Source organism: Podarcis raffonei, chromosome 3, assembly GCF_027172205.1.
Source record: "Podarcis raffonei isolate rPodRaf1 chromosome 3, rPodRaf1.pri, whole genome shotgun sequence".
NCBI classification, from domain to species: Eukaryota; Metazoa; Chordata; class Lepidosauria; order Squamata; family Lacertidae; genus Podarcis; species Podarcis raffonei.
The window spans coordinates 59,972,233-59,987,846 of NC_070604.1; the positions used below are offsets into that span (position 1 = coordinate 59,972,233).

General features: G+C 40.8%; 1 pseudogene; it reads right to left on the bottom strand.

Moving 5' to 3' along the window:
• Window positions 1-10,816: 10,816 nt before the first annotated feature.
• Window positions 10,817-14,973, bottom strand: LOC128411575 (vesicular inhibitory amino acid transporter-like; annotated as a pseudogene).
• Between the last annotated feature and the right edge of the window lie 641 nt (window positions 14,974-15,614).

Sequence of the window (15,614 nt, forward strand, 5' to 3'; positions counted from 1 at the left end):
CCCTGGTCTTTTTGTATCCCTGCCTCTTCTCCATGTATGTCTTTGCTCCCGTGCATTACTCCCGTTTTGTTTTTTGTTTTTTTTATAAGATATTTATTAAAAAAAAATAAGTATTACAATAAAAATGAAAAAAAATAACAAAAATACAAAATAAAAATAATTAAAAACACACAAAGTTTCCATTGCTTATTTTCCTTTAGCTTGTTTCCCGGACCTCCTCATACCTCCCTTTTTTGTATTCCACTTCAAATTGTTGGTTCAGCAAATCCTTACCATTAGATTTTTACCTATTTATATCCCTTTTTTCACATTCTCTTAAAGCATTACAGCTGGAAATCACTTAATTTCTCTCTAACATCATTCTAACATTCATTAATTTTACAATATTTCTGTAGATAATCTTTAAATTTCTTCCAATCTTCTTCCACCGACTCTTCTCCCTGGTCTCGGATTCTGCCAGTCATTTCTGCCAGTCCCATGTAGTCTATCACCTTCGTCTGCCATTCTTCCAAAGTGGGTAGATCTTGTGTCTTCCAATACTTTGCAATAAGTATTCTTGCTGCTGATGTAGCGTACATAAAAAAAGTTCTGTCCTTCTTTAACACCAATTGGCCGACAATGCCCAGAAGAAAGGCCTCTGGTTTCTTCAGGAAGGTATATTTAAATACCTTTTTCATTTCATTATAGATCATTTCCCAGAAAGCCTTAATCCTTGGGCACGTCCACCAAAGGTGAAAGAATGTACCTTCAGTTTCTTTACATTTCCAACATTTATTATCGGGCAAATGATAGATTTTTGCAAGCTTGACTGGGGTCATGTACCACCTGTATATCATCTTCATAATATTTTCTCTTAAGGCATTACATGCCATAAACTTCATACCTGTGGTCCATAACTGTTCCCAGTCAGCAAACATAATGTCATGTCCAACGACTTGTGCCCATTTAATCATAGCAGATTTCACCATTTCATCCTGAGTATTCCATTTCAACAGCAAGTTATACATCTTTGACAAAATCTTAGTTTTGGGTTCTAACAGTTCTGTTTCTAATTTTGATTTTTCCACTTGGAAGTTTTGTTCTCTTGGCATATTACTCTTGCAAAGGACATTCATAGCAAGTGCCAATTCCAGTTTTGGTCCTTTGGTGGGGGGGGGGGCTTTGGCAAGATGCTCTCAGCGTGCCACTTTTCTGGGTGTAGCTCTTGTTGCTGTTGCCACTGCCCATTTCCTTGCCTCTACCTGTGGACTCAATCTGCATGCTTCTCCCCACCAAAAAGAAAGAAAGAGGGTAAGACCTGCAGGGATTATATTTCCTCTCATTGCTTGCTCATTCAAGGAGTATTCACACATTATGTAACGTAAGTGCACAATCTGTGTACCTTTTTTGCACAATAGCTGAGATGTATGCTCATACAGTTATTCCCATGTAATGGTCAACAAACATACAATTGTACCTGTGTGCACAGGTTGCAAATTAACACATATACAATGTTTCACACAAGGAGTGTTTGTGCATCATGTAAAATGAATGCACAATTTGTGTATACAATAGCAGAGCTATACACTCATACAGTTATTTCCATGTGACGGTAGAGTATGAGACTCTGAATCTCAGGGTCATCGGTTTGTGCCCCATTTTGGGCAAAAAGATTCCTTTATTACAGTAGGTTGGCCTAGATAATCCTCATGGTCCCTTCCAATTCTATGGTTCTATGATCTAAGTGCACAGTTGTACCTGTGTGCACAGTAGTTGATGTGTGCAAATCAACAAGTCTACAGTGTTTCACACAAACAGCTATAAAGGTTCAGTCTTGTTCCTGTGTTCAGTATAATGTGAACAAGTCTTTAGAGAAGGCAGGTGAATAATCAGAAGCAGCAAGGACCGGCACAGCAGAATGAGGAGACTTCAAGATCAAACCCCTACTGTGGTTTGAATCTTAGGAGATGCCCAACGGCACTGATAGTTGGTGCTGACCATGGTCAGAGCTGCTGCTACAGTTTAGCTTGGCCAACTTCACTCCAGCCTTGTTACTGAAGAGGTCCAGTTTCTTTTATAACCCATCTACAACGGTACCTCGGGTTACATATGCTTCAGGTTACATATGCTTCAGGTTACAGACTCCGCCAACCCAGAAATATTACCTCAGGTTAAGAACGTTGCCTCAGGGTGAAAACAGAAATCCTCAGAGTAGTCACAGCTGATTTTAGCACAGCTTTATGTGGAAAGGGATATTTGAAATACATAAACCAGCGTTAGTTATCCTTTACTCATGCCCAAAAGTATACCTTGGTGTGACATATAACAGAATGTTCACATTTAATTCCAATTTTGCATAAAAAGACATTTTGACAAGGCACACATAGCTGTGGTGAATCAGAATTGTGCTATATTGCAATATTGATCTCAAAATGTAAAACAATGATCTGATTTTTTATAGGGGTTGTACATTATCATTTGAAAGCCTGTTTGGTCAACTTAGAGGATGAAATAAAAATGTATCTGGAAATATTTTCTCAGCTATTTTCATTAAAAAATAAACCTATTAACTTCAGTTTACGTTTTTAGACCATTATCCCATATTGAGCTATTATTTTTATCTAGCACATTACTGTACTCTTGTAACCTGCTGGTCCTTAATGAGCGTTATATTTATTGTGTGTATATCTAGCAAAGTCCTTTTTTTTAACACAGAAATGGAGGAAGGCTCTGTTGTTGTTTTGAAAAGAGCCACCAAGATGAACAAGCTTTGGACTGACGGGGCTCCTTAAGATTTTGCAAGGCTTGGTGCTACAACATCAAAGAGATACTGGTGTGGTAATAAATTCTACTCTATGGCCCTCAGGTGTGGTGCATTGTGAGATGTGGTTGCTTGTTTCATGACTATTGAGAGCGGTGGGCTAGTGGCAAATTCTGATCCACAGGCACTAAGGCTGTGAACATACTATAACTTTCAATCACATTTGAAGCCCTATAAATCACATTCTTTCCCTCAAAGAATTCTGGGTGCTGTAGTTTTTGCCTCACAGAGTTACAATTCCCAACAACCCTTAACAAACCAAAGTACCCAAAATTATTGGGGGGGGGGGATTTGCTTCAACTGTGATTTAATGGTATAGTATTATAAACAGCCTATCAGGGCTGGCCCACCCATGAGGCAAGGTGAGGCAACCGCCTCAAGTGGCAGTGACCCCACAGGCACATTACCTGCCCTGCTGCCTCAAGAGAAGCGGTACTGGCAGCAGTGCTGGTCTCCGGTGAGATCTTGCTGGAAGGCAGCACCACTGCCAGTGTTCTGTAGGCACTGCTGTACAACGCAGGTAAGGCAATTTTCAGTGAATGCAAGGGGATATGTGTCAGTTTGCATTTCTTAGTGCTGAAAGTATTGATCTGATGTGTAGAGATCTTTCCTATTCTAATTAATTCAAGAAACAAGCAGAAGGTTCATGGTGTTTGGGTTATTCCTTCAGAGAAGCTGAGTACAACTGGTTCTGTTATCTCTTCTGTCAAGGTCATGTGGACTATAGTAATAGGCCAGAAGGAGCCAAAGTTTCACACTTTCTCTTTCTATCTCTTTTCCTTCTGGTGTGGTGTTCTGTATGCTTATGTAGTGTTAATGTTTATACTTATTATAAGTTATTGTGAGTTTAAGTTAAGTCTTCTGCAGGTGGATTTCTTATGGACAGTGCCAATCCTGAATGTATTGGATTTGTGACCATTATGCTCATTTGCCTTCAATAACAGTAAAGCTCTGCTGGATGAAATACAATTGCCTCCAGTCTATTTTTTGGGAATCCTGCTAACTATACATTGGAATCAACTCTGGATCAATATTGAATAGAATTTCCATGACAGCACATGCCCTTTTTTACTCAAGAGGTGAATGGGATGTGCCTATAATTAAACAACAAAAATATTTTTTCTTAAGCCAATGGAGACATTCTAGGAGGAATTAAGTGTGCTGCTAAGGAGCATAAACATTTCTGCTTGCTTGATGGAGTGCTCTACCCTCTCCTCCCCTTGTGCACTGCTCTGGGAGTTCTCCTACCTCCCTGAGCGGCTGAGTCAATTTGGCAGGAAGGGGAGAAAGCCCCGTTGCACTAGTGATTATCCTTGCCCAGGTTTCAACTAGTCAGACCCATTAGTTGCATCCAGCCCCATAGCTTCAATACCAAGCCATTTTCTTCTTATCCCCCCCACACACTTTGCTTAACGTCTAGACTGGTGAAGGGTTCTGATAGACCCCAAAAACTCCTTGATATTTTGTCACATTGGTCATAGTAACGGGACTTTGGGAATTTTCAAAAGTGGCTGTTAAACCCTTAGTGATGCATGCTAATGTAACCTATCTCTTGCTCTGCTTAACTCATTTGGTGGGGCTTTGTCCGATAAAAGTTTACATATAGAGGACTGGCAAATATTGTAGTGCCCCAGGAGACAACATACCGTAATTGTTCCTGCAGTACAGCAAGTGGCCGGGCCCTTCCTTGCTCTCCCATGCCACTGATTTAGAGATCAGAAGGGAGATACAGGAACATAAAATGTATTGCAAAGGCAGTGAGGAGAACCATTTCAATGAGAAAAACTGCAGAGATATGTCTGGAAAGACAGACTCTGCTTCTGTCAGAAGTAGAGTATACAGCAAAGGCAGAAGAGACAGGCTGTCCCGACTGCCAAGTGTCACACTGGAGTGGAAATCCTATACTGTTGTGCACTTGGCATCGTGATTAATCCAGGCAGAAATGGGATTAAATTTATAGTGAGTTACAATGAGTGGTGGATCTTGTCCTTTAATAGAAAGTGTGACTACTTTGGGAAGTGCTTAATTGTTTGTTGTTGTTTTTTAAGGGTAAAGGACCCTTGTCAGTTAAGTCCAGTCGCAAATGACTCTGGGGTTGTGATCGGCAAGCCCTTCCAATCAGCAAGCCCTAGGCTCAGTGGTTCAGACCACAGCACCACCCGTGTCCCCTGCTTAATTGTTAAAGGAAGCCAATTGGTACTGTCTGCTGCAGTCTTTTTGATTCACAGTTATTTCCGTTGTTTGTTTTTCATCAGAATTAGCCATTCATCTCCTGAGCAGTTTCTGACTGGCCTGAGTTACTCTAGAATTCCAACACACTTTTAATGGCATGTATTGCAGCAGTCTGTGGTCTCCCCGGTTGTTGTCTGTGAATTTCCCAACTGGGGCTTGAATGTTCCACAGTCCCTGGCAGACTTCTGTTGATGTTGTTTCTTTTCCCATAGCTCCACCTGGCTTCTTCATGCTCCATTATTTACCCACAGCAGGAATCATTTGCTTTTTGAAAGGTTATGCAGTGCCAGCAACTATACAGAACCCTTGCTGTCTTTTTGCTGTTCCTACATTTTTTAATTCCTCTTACCAGATTCATACACACTTCAGCTGTCACTGCTGGTTTTGCCTTATTTTTGCATTCTCTATGGCTGCCATGTGATCAGTTCTAAATGAACCCGGCCAATGTTCTTTGGGGGGGGGGGGGGTGTTGAATCCGGCCAAAATACAGAGCAGAAGAATTTAACCATGCAATCCTATGCATGTTTACTTGGAAGTAAGTCCCCGTCTGCACTATACTTTCAAGCAGTATCATACCATTTCAAACAGTCATGGTTTCACCCGGAAACACATCAGACATTAAAAATTTACTGACACAGGGCTGTCTATGGAAGTCTTCTAAAATTCAGATACATTAGTACCTTGGTTCTTGAACTTAATCCATTCTGAGAGTCCATTCAACTCCTGAAACTGTTCGAAAACCAAGGTACAGCTTCCGATTGGCTGCAGGAGCTTCCTACACTCAAGCAGAAGCCACGTCAGATGTTCAGGTTCCGAAAAACATTCACAAACCAGGATACTTACTTTTGGGTTTGCAGCATTTGGGAGTCGATTTGTTTGACAACTAAGCCGTTCGAGAACCAAGGTACCACTGTAGTTTCACCTAGGCTATCACCTTGACAGGAAATTAGCCTGGCTACTCCAGGAATTTGAATCCTTGCTGGATCCAGGGATTAGAAAGGTCTCGGCATACAGCCTGCTCCCCTGCAAACTCCTAACATTATAGAAGCAGGACTTTCTGTGATAGTACTCTCTGGCATGGAGTCTGGCACCTTTTTGTTTGTTTGTTGCTGCCCGTGGCCACCATTTTGTGCTAGCACCCATTGCAGCTAAAAAACAACAACCAGGTACCAGTATTCTGAGTGCCAATCCTTATGCAGTAGAAGCTGTACCATCTGTGTACAAGAAAGGGCCTTCATGGTGGCACCTCAGTTGTCAAATATTCTCCCCTGAGTGGCTTACCTGGTGTCTTCTTTTATGTTATTCCTGTACCAAGCAAAGCCCTTTCACTTACTTCTAGTTTTGTCTCCAGTGATTGGTTTTTATGTTGTTCTGCCATCTGGTGTTTTATATTTTATTGTTGCTCTTGTTTTATTGTATACATTTTATTATTGGGGAGAAATTCAACACAGCACTGTGTCAATTGTTCCACCAGTGCAAGCTTTTCAGCTTGCCAGACGGAACAACCCCCTTTTGTGCTGTGCTGGGGGTTCTCCTGACCCCACCCCACAAACCAATGTTGTGGGTGCAGGTGGAGGAACTATCAATGGCTACTAATCACAATGGCCATGTTCAGCCTTCACTGCTGGAGATAGTAGTCTCTGAGCATTGGTTGCTTGGAATCTGAAGTAGGAAGAGTACTGTTGCCCTCAGGTCCTGCTTTGAGGCTTACCATAGGCATCTGGTTGACAACTGTGAGAAGAAGATGCTGGATTAGATGGGCTTTTGGCTTGATCTATCATTATATTCTAAAGATGTGATGTGCTGGTGAACGCTTTACAGCAAGGGCTAGAAATATAAGCTTTGTTACCGTCATCTTTGTATCCCAACCTTCATCCAAACAGGTCAGGTGCTGTACATGGGAGTTATCCCACTTTATCCTCACCACTGCCCTTTAAGGTAGGTTAAACAAAAATCTAGCAACTGCCCACGGCCACCCAGGAAGCTTCAGGGTTGAGCGGGGATTTCCCTATTTGAATCTGCATAAGCTCTCATAACTCGTCAAGTTAGAGACTGTTTTTAGTGTTTTGTTCACTGCTATTCTTTCTTTTTCTTTCTAAATCCCTCTACCATATTACAAGAAGAACAATCACTCTACATGCAAAGGCAACTTATTCTTTCATTTTGCTCCAGTTGAGTGTGCAGAGGGTTTAGAGAGTGTTTAAATCTGGCCAAACCTAAAGGGAGGGGAAGCGGAAGTCTTGGCACACAAATGCAAGATGGCAGATCATGCACACATAAGCAGGAGTTTTGGATTAAAGTAAAAGTAAAGAAAAGAAGCAATCTGATTTGCCTAGTGGTTTTGCCTCCTTTACCGTTGCAGTTCCTCACATCTTTTCTTTCATCATATTCTAGAAATGCTAAGACTGGAAGAACATTTGATGATATATTTATTTGCCCAGGTATTTTCTGCTGTTGATACTCAGTTGTAGCTATTGTTCTGCCTACTGCATTTGTATTTTGTTTCATATTACTATTGTACACCACCTTAGAATCTTAGATCCAGTACATGCTTGTATAAGTATCATTTGCCTAAGTGGGAGTAGTCACTCTCATAAAAAGCACATATTTGCACACATGAAGAAATCTTCTTGCTGGATTAGAATGAATGGACAAATCATTATGGATGAAAGTGTTCCCTGTATGTATTAGTGTTCCCAGACTACATAGAAGACATTGATGAGATTTATAGCCTTGGGTATATATTATAATCTGCATAATTTATCTGGGGTGGGGGACTTAATGCATGGAGTTTATCACTATTCACACATTATATGAGCCTGTGATTTCCAGTTGGTAGGCTATTGCTTCGCTCTTTAGAATTGCACCTGATCCTCTTAAATTTGAACATAGTAATGGCCTCTTGGTACAAATCAAGTGATATAGATGTAAGGGGTGTGATTTTGAGAATGTTAAGTGCATGAAATTGGTAGGTTGTGGGCATCAAAGCACTTACACCATTTGAAAGCTGCTTGGTGTCCTCTGCTGCTTGGTTTAGCCATGCAGTAAACAGTTGTTCATGTGTTTTCCACATGGTTCAGTCCCCCACTACATGGTATATCACAATCTGCCGCTGTTAATGTATTTCGTAGCATGGAGATAAATGGGTGTTAAGAGCATTCAGCATTCTCTAGAGTAGACACCATGCATGTGCACACAAGCCACATGAGTTCATCAGTGTAAATATGGTTATAGAAAGAAGGATAACCAGGCATATTAAGTGTACTGTGTCATCTTTAATTGCGCAATTGTAACAATTCAATGTGTTAGTCTTCAGAAGTCATTGTTGCTCATTCAGACCAGAATCATTGTTCAGAAATACAAAGGAAAATGCTGCATTTTGAAAATCATCATTTGGCATTCAAGTCTATGAGCCAACCTCCGTTTGCACATTTTTATTATGACTTGGTGCCAGCTTGAGTGAAAGTGTTAGTAATGATAATTTAACTTTTTGTCTTTCAAATAATTATTCTAATTACCTAACCTAAGATGGATTTGACATAATAAGATGCTAAGTATTCATTAAAGTACTCTATCTGGATTGTTTCCTATCATAACGGATTATCACTAATGCAGAATACATTGTGATGCCTATTCTTTTAATAAGCTAATATCTTTTAAAACTAAAGTCTGTTGTGCAGGATGTTAATTATATGTCTGCTTATTGAAGTAGATTTTATTTTATTTCAGCTTCCACTTTGCTCAGATAAAACACAAAAAGAAGTCAAGAAATACTCTGCATAACAAAGAAAATGAATTGCATATTAACTTCCTGATGATGCCAGTGCAGCTTCTCCTAAACCATAGGATAATTGCATTTCGGAAACGGGAGTCTTACAAATGTAAACAATGAGGGGAAAGAACAGTAAATAATTATTTTTCTCATTTTTCTTGGTATAGCCTCATCCTTGGAATCCTGGGGGTGTTCTTTAAGGTGGTGATGGAACGGCTTGTGGAGGACCATTTTTTATTTTGTAAAAGCCTCATTAAACTAAAGGCATCTCAACTGTATTGAAAAGCACAAATCACAGATATTACAGAATAAATAGATGTTCACCATTCACAGCTTAGCCTCTTCACCCTCAGGTTTTGCTGTATTCACTTACTATCCAGTTGCTACACTTGGAGGCCAGAAAGTGGTTTTATGCAAGACAAATTGTTTAATGGCCTATAGCAGGCTTCCTCAACCTCGGCCCTCTAGATGTTTTGAGACTACAATTCCCATCATCCCTGACCACTGGTCCTGCTAGCTAGGGATCATGGGAGTTGTAGGGCCGAGGTTGAGGAAGCCTGGCCAATAGCATATGGCTTGGTGCACTAGCATGAACCAGGCATACTATGTGATCCACTGATGTCAATCCTCCTAATGGCATAATACAGCTCTCTCTTTCATTGCATGCCACAATCAAGATCAGAAGTGAGAAACCTGTGGTCTCAGGGTAGGCTACAGCTGTTGGTGTAATCTCACATGGATGCTCTCACTGACTCTGGCCTCTAGAAAGCATCCTCCTGGTACCCGAGGGAATGGGCTCTCAACAGGAGAAAGGACCTCTATCCCTGAATGGGGTGAATGAGACAAACAGGTGCAGAATGAGTTGATTTTCAAGCACAGCACAAACCTCAGAATATTTGCATTATAATACCTGAAAAGAAAGAAAAACATGCAGCGGAATGGGGAGAAGTCAAAGCAGGCACATAGTCATTAATGCCATTTCTCATCACAGAATGAATTTGTTGATATATTTGATAAAAGATGAATTCGTACCAAATATGATTTTCAAAAATATCTACTTAGGATGGTGCAATGCCCGTTTTTTTGTGGTGGGGGTAAGTGATTACTAATAGTAAATGGAAAACAATGGAGAAGTTACCTTACACAATAACCATGGTTCAGAGGGATTTTTATTCCGATCAGTGAATACTCTGAATAATCTGTATCATTAGATTGTTAGAATGGCAACATTTTATCAGGTTCACTGGAGTACTGGGCCAGAGTGACAGGCTTAACTTTTACTTTCAGTCGGCAGCAGCCTCACTGAAGGCAGAGATTTTGTTCTGCTATGAAATATATCCAGAGCAAAATGTAAGGTCCTGGGGAGTGGACGGAATATTCTCTGACTCTCAATGATGTGAAAAGGATTTCAGTTGAGGAAGAAAATACATAAGCACCTGGCATTATATCCTAAACTTGTTGTTTGTCATTGGCATCCATCTGTCTTTAGGGGCAATGGAAAAGTGCACCATTGTGGGGGCAAAGTGATAGGTCAGTAATTCTGTTTCCCTCTCCTGTGTTATTCTGCTGTGTTCTCTCTGCACAGTAGGCTAGAAATTAAAAACAAAACAAAGCTCCAGATATGAACTATATATCCTGTCTCATATTTTTGGATTTGCCTTGCCTCAAAGTCTCCCGCCACTGTTATATGATATCTTGGTATTCCATTTGGGAATTAAATCACTTTCCATCTGAAATGTATTCAACATAAAATAAAAAAAAATTGTTGACATAAATGCATGGATAGCTTGGCTGGATATAGTGGATGCTTGTTAAGCTTTAGTCCCCCTGAAATCAATGGAGCCTGTAGGTCATTCCTATCATGTCCCAGTGATTCCAGCGGGACTAAACCATGATTGGATCCAACTTCAATACAGACTTTGATGCAATTGCTTATGTTTTCTTTATTTCTCTAAACTTTACTTTTTTACAACAGGCAAACATTAAGGGCCTTTGGTGTAATCTTGTTACTTTTATTCAAATGCTTTCAGTAGACCTTTTACAGAGCACACAAGACCACCTAGGCTGCAGAAGATGCCCAAGGTAAAGACAGAAATGCCTGCACATTTCTCCAGCAATATTAACTTTCCACATTTCAGCTTCAAGTGGAAAAGAGATGGAAGGAGGAAGGTCATTGCACTGCCCGTTACACTACCTGCTAAACCCATCAGAAGAACAAAATGTGGTATGAATATTGCCATCAGCTGAGTTAACAAGAGGAGAGAACTTTTTTAAAATTGCAGGAAGTGATAGAGAGGTGTGGCTCCAAGTTACGTAAGCATGCAAAATCTCTGTCATTGAAAATAATGACATTGGGTAAGACAGAAGTGCCTTGACTAAGAGGCACAAGTTCACTAAGGTTTGCAATGATGATGGAAGGTTGTCAGTAATGACCTCCTTTGTTTCTTCACCCCAAGTCAGGAATGCAGTCAGTGCAAAGATTGTCTTGAAGACACAGGCCAAGAAATGAGCCCAATTCAGCATCGATCTACAGTCTCCAGGATTTTGCATATTCCCTTCCAGAGTAGGAAGAAATATGTGGGATGTGGAACTGAAAACGATCGCTCCTACTGAGACCAGGAAACTCTCAAATTCCACTGAGAGGCTGAATCTTGCCCAGGACCACAGATGCATTTAGGTCAGGCAGCATGTGATCACTACAAAATGGGCTAGGGAGCCGAAGAGGCTGAGCTTCGACAGGACTTTGAGTGTTTTGATGAACACACAAGGAAGCAGGCCCACGCAGGCAATTACCAACTATGTTTCCTCGGTCACTGGGAGATCTGGAAAACTGTGTGACAGCAAGTTGCCGCTAACAACCAGATACAAAATGCATATCATGATCAGTTCCATCACCTGGGTCACACTGACAACTCTGTCACCAAGTTTCGGAAACGGCTCTTTGCAGCAGGCATTAGCAATGTCTTCATATGTGCCTCTCACTTTTACCAGCTGCCCGTCTTCATTTTCCTCATACAGGCAAGCTATTAGGATTTTGCCAGTGTAGCAGCAGAAAACTGCAGCCAGGATAATGAGAAGCAGCCCACTGAATCCACTGTGGAGTACAGCATATGGCATACCTAGAACAAAAATCCCCTAGAGACAAGAGAGAGTGAGAGAGAGGACAAAAGAAAAAACACCTGAAGCAAAATGTTTACTAGAAACAACCCATTCAAACCCGCAGCTGTCAGTGGCTACCTTTTGCTAATTGCATGGAAGGATTGCTGTTACATTAACCTGTCTCGGTAAATAATAGCTGCCAGAAATGTGTATATTCATGATGAATGAAGTTAGCAGGGAAAATAACTGCTGGCAGAAGCACAGAAATCCAGATAAGCCAGAAAATTGAAGACAAGCAAATTGTAGAGACAAGCTCCTATTAAATATCAAGTGCTGATGTGATTGCAGGCATAATTTAAAAGGCTGCGAAGCAGTTATTTAATCAATGTGCATATTAATGTTCAATAGCAGTTCAATAATGATAAAATCAAAGAGCTTTCACTGTCCCCATGCATTTTGTGCAAGCAGGGAGGTGGTACTGCTGGATAAATAAGCAGGGGGACCTAGAAATAGCATCCCTCTCATATTTCTGACCTTGCAATATTACTTTTTTATGGATTCACACAGATTCATGAAAGGAAGACCTCTTCACCTTCACCCATAAGGCAGAGACACATTCTTTATATTCTTCTGAGCCAAGATACTTGTGTTCTGAATTTTCCTTTAATTATGAATTCAGCCACCTTGTTACAAACAGCAGCAATATTTAAGTGGCAGATATATATGTGTATTTTAAATGCATGCTAGAAAAGTAGCCCCTCCATGGATCACTGCTTTGTCGTGATGAAGGGGCTTGAATAACTCCAAGAAGCTATGAGCTATGCCGTTCAGGGCTACCCAAGACCGACAGGTCATAGCCGAGATTTTAGACTAAATGTGATCCACCTGGAGAAGGAACTGGCAAACCACTCCAGTACTTTGCTAAGAAAACTCCATGAACCTAAAAAAGGAGAAGCTTTGAGAAGAAAGTGAGTTTCCAAGGCATGCTCTGGTTCATGGGGTCATGGAGAGTCAAACACGACTAAGACGGCTAAACAGCAACAAAAGATAAGAAGACCATCAAAGTGGTTTTTTTAAAAAAAATATTTACGTTGTGTGGAAGATGGTTATCTGTTTTGGCTTGGCACCAATTCTGTAGCTGGCTTATTGTAGCCTTTGACCCTGCCAGTGATACTTGAGACTATAGAAAGCTGCACAAGTCAAGACTATTTGTCCATTGTGCCCAGTATTGTCTACTCTGACGGGCAACATCTCTTCAGAGTCTTAGGCAGAGATCTTTTGTGTCACCTACTGCCAGTGTACCGGAAGAAGCGAAGATCACCAGTGTTGAAGCAATGATTCTTTAACATCAACTTTGTTGGACTAGTCATGTTGTGCAGATGCCAATTATCGTCTTCCAAAGCAGCTGCTCTATTCCAAACTTTAAAATGGATAGCATAATGCTGGTGGTCAACAAAAGAGGTTTAAAGACTCTCTCAAGGCAAATCTAAAAAAAATGAAGTATAAGCACCAACAACTGGGAAATACTGGCCTGCGAGCACTCCAATTGGAGGACAGCCTTTACCAAAGATGTTATGGGCTTTGAAGACACTCAAACTCAGGACGCATGGGAGAAACACTAAGAGGAAGGCACGCTTGGCAAATCCACACTGTAATCAACTCCTGCCCGGAAACCAATGTCCCCACTGTGGAAGGACGTGTGGGTCCAGAATTGGCCTCCACAGTCACTTACAGATTCACTGTTAAAACCATGTTTATGGAAGACAATCTTACTCAGCCATGAGTGATTGCCAAAGAAGAAGACTGTTCCTTATAACTAGTGACACAAGGAGTTGAACCTGGCACCATCTGCATGCAAAACATATGCTCTACTTCTGCTTCCAGGGTCCTAATTTAAGACATCATTATTATTACATTTATGTATTAGTTACTTTTCTCACTGAGTAACTCCAAGCAACTTACATTAAAAACAGTTAATGAAAACTGTGTCCACTGCATTGTTCATTGCTTGGGAAATATAACAGCCACCACCACCACCATAGCAGATGAGCAGAAACTATCCAGCATTGCTCAGGAATTCCAAGAAATCAAAGATTACTGTGATTTATAAATGGATAATGTAATTTGTTATTTTCTAGGGCTGTGCACTACATCCTGCCTTACCTGATTGGGCTAACCCAGCAAACGTCCAACTAGGATCCCACTCCAATTCAATTTGGGATGAGACTAATATTCAGTTAAGGAACGTGGTTGGCACTGTGGTCTAAACCACTGAGACTCTTGGGCATGCTGATCAGAAGGTCAGCGGTTCAAATCCACATGACGGGGTAAGCTCCCATTGGTCTGTCCCAGTTTCTCCCAACCAAGCAGTTCAAAAGTATACCAGTTCAAGTAGATAAATAGGTACCGCTGTGGCGGGAAGGTAAACAGTGTTTGCATGCACTCTGGCACTCGTCACAGTCCTCCGTGTGCCGGTAGTGATTTAGTCACACTGGCCACATGACCCGGAAAGCTGTCTGTGGACAAACGCCAGCTCCCTCGGCCTCAAAAATGAGATGAGCACCGCAACCCCATAGTCACCTTTGATGAGTCTAGTCAAAGGTGACTATGGGGTTGCGGTGCTCATCTCACTTTTCATCTGACCCACAGTCCTATTAGTTTCTTGCCAGATATGGTTAATATCAATGCAGTTTTAAAAGGTCCAGTCCGATATCTTAAATTGAAATGGTGACTGATGATATTCAAATATGGACCCAAACCTCAATGATCTCAGAAACTACCATGCCAAATTGGTATATCTTTAGAGTGATATCTTTAGAGGCATTGAAGGGCACAGAAAACAGAGAAACCAACTTTGTAAAATTATGTTATGCTATGTTATATAACATTATATTACATTGTATGCATTGCTCAAGAGAGGTAAATATGTTTACCCTAAGTTCAAACATATTTGTTCTATCTACCTGCCCTCCATCTACCTATCTCATACCTACAACATTTCTCTAAGTAGGTACAATACTGGGTGGGTGACCCTCCAAATGAAAGTCTCACACTTTTCATGTACCGTCATGCCCAGTGTGTTATTTTTGTGGCAATTTAATTCACATTAGTACTGAAACTGGCAACCTCTTGAACCAAGTTATGCATAAAAAAGATTCAATTTCAGATAAACAGTTCTCACTGACATTTCTCATTTATATATTGAAAAGTCTGCAAATATACCATGGACATCAGTCACAGTTTTGTCAGTGTTTCTCATTGCATGAAAGATAATTGAAAGAAAGAAAAAAGGAGAGAAAATTATTTATGGAAATAAGGATCTAATAAGGATTTATTAGATAAATGTCCCAGGGACAGTGGAGCAACTGCAAGGAACAAGTATGTTACATGGACATGGGGATTTTTTTTTGGGGGGGAGGGGTGTGATGAACAAAACATGAAAGAGGGGAGAAGGCTAGTTTCTTGCAAAAATAAATTGAGAAAAATAGCGCCTGTACTCATATCCCTGGTTCTGCAAATGCTGTAAACCTACTCTTAAAAACAGAAGAGAAGAAAGGAAAGATGGAACTCTGGGGATTATGACAGATTTAAGGGGGACAACTGCCCCCTTGCCACATTCCTGCCCATGTTACTCTGTAGACCACCCTCTCCCAGAGATGAAGTCCCATGCTTTAAAATAGTCCCATCAACTATTTAAATGGATCGAACAAA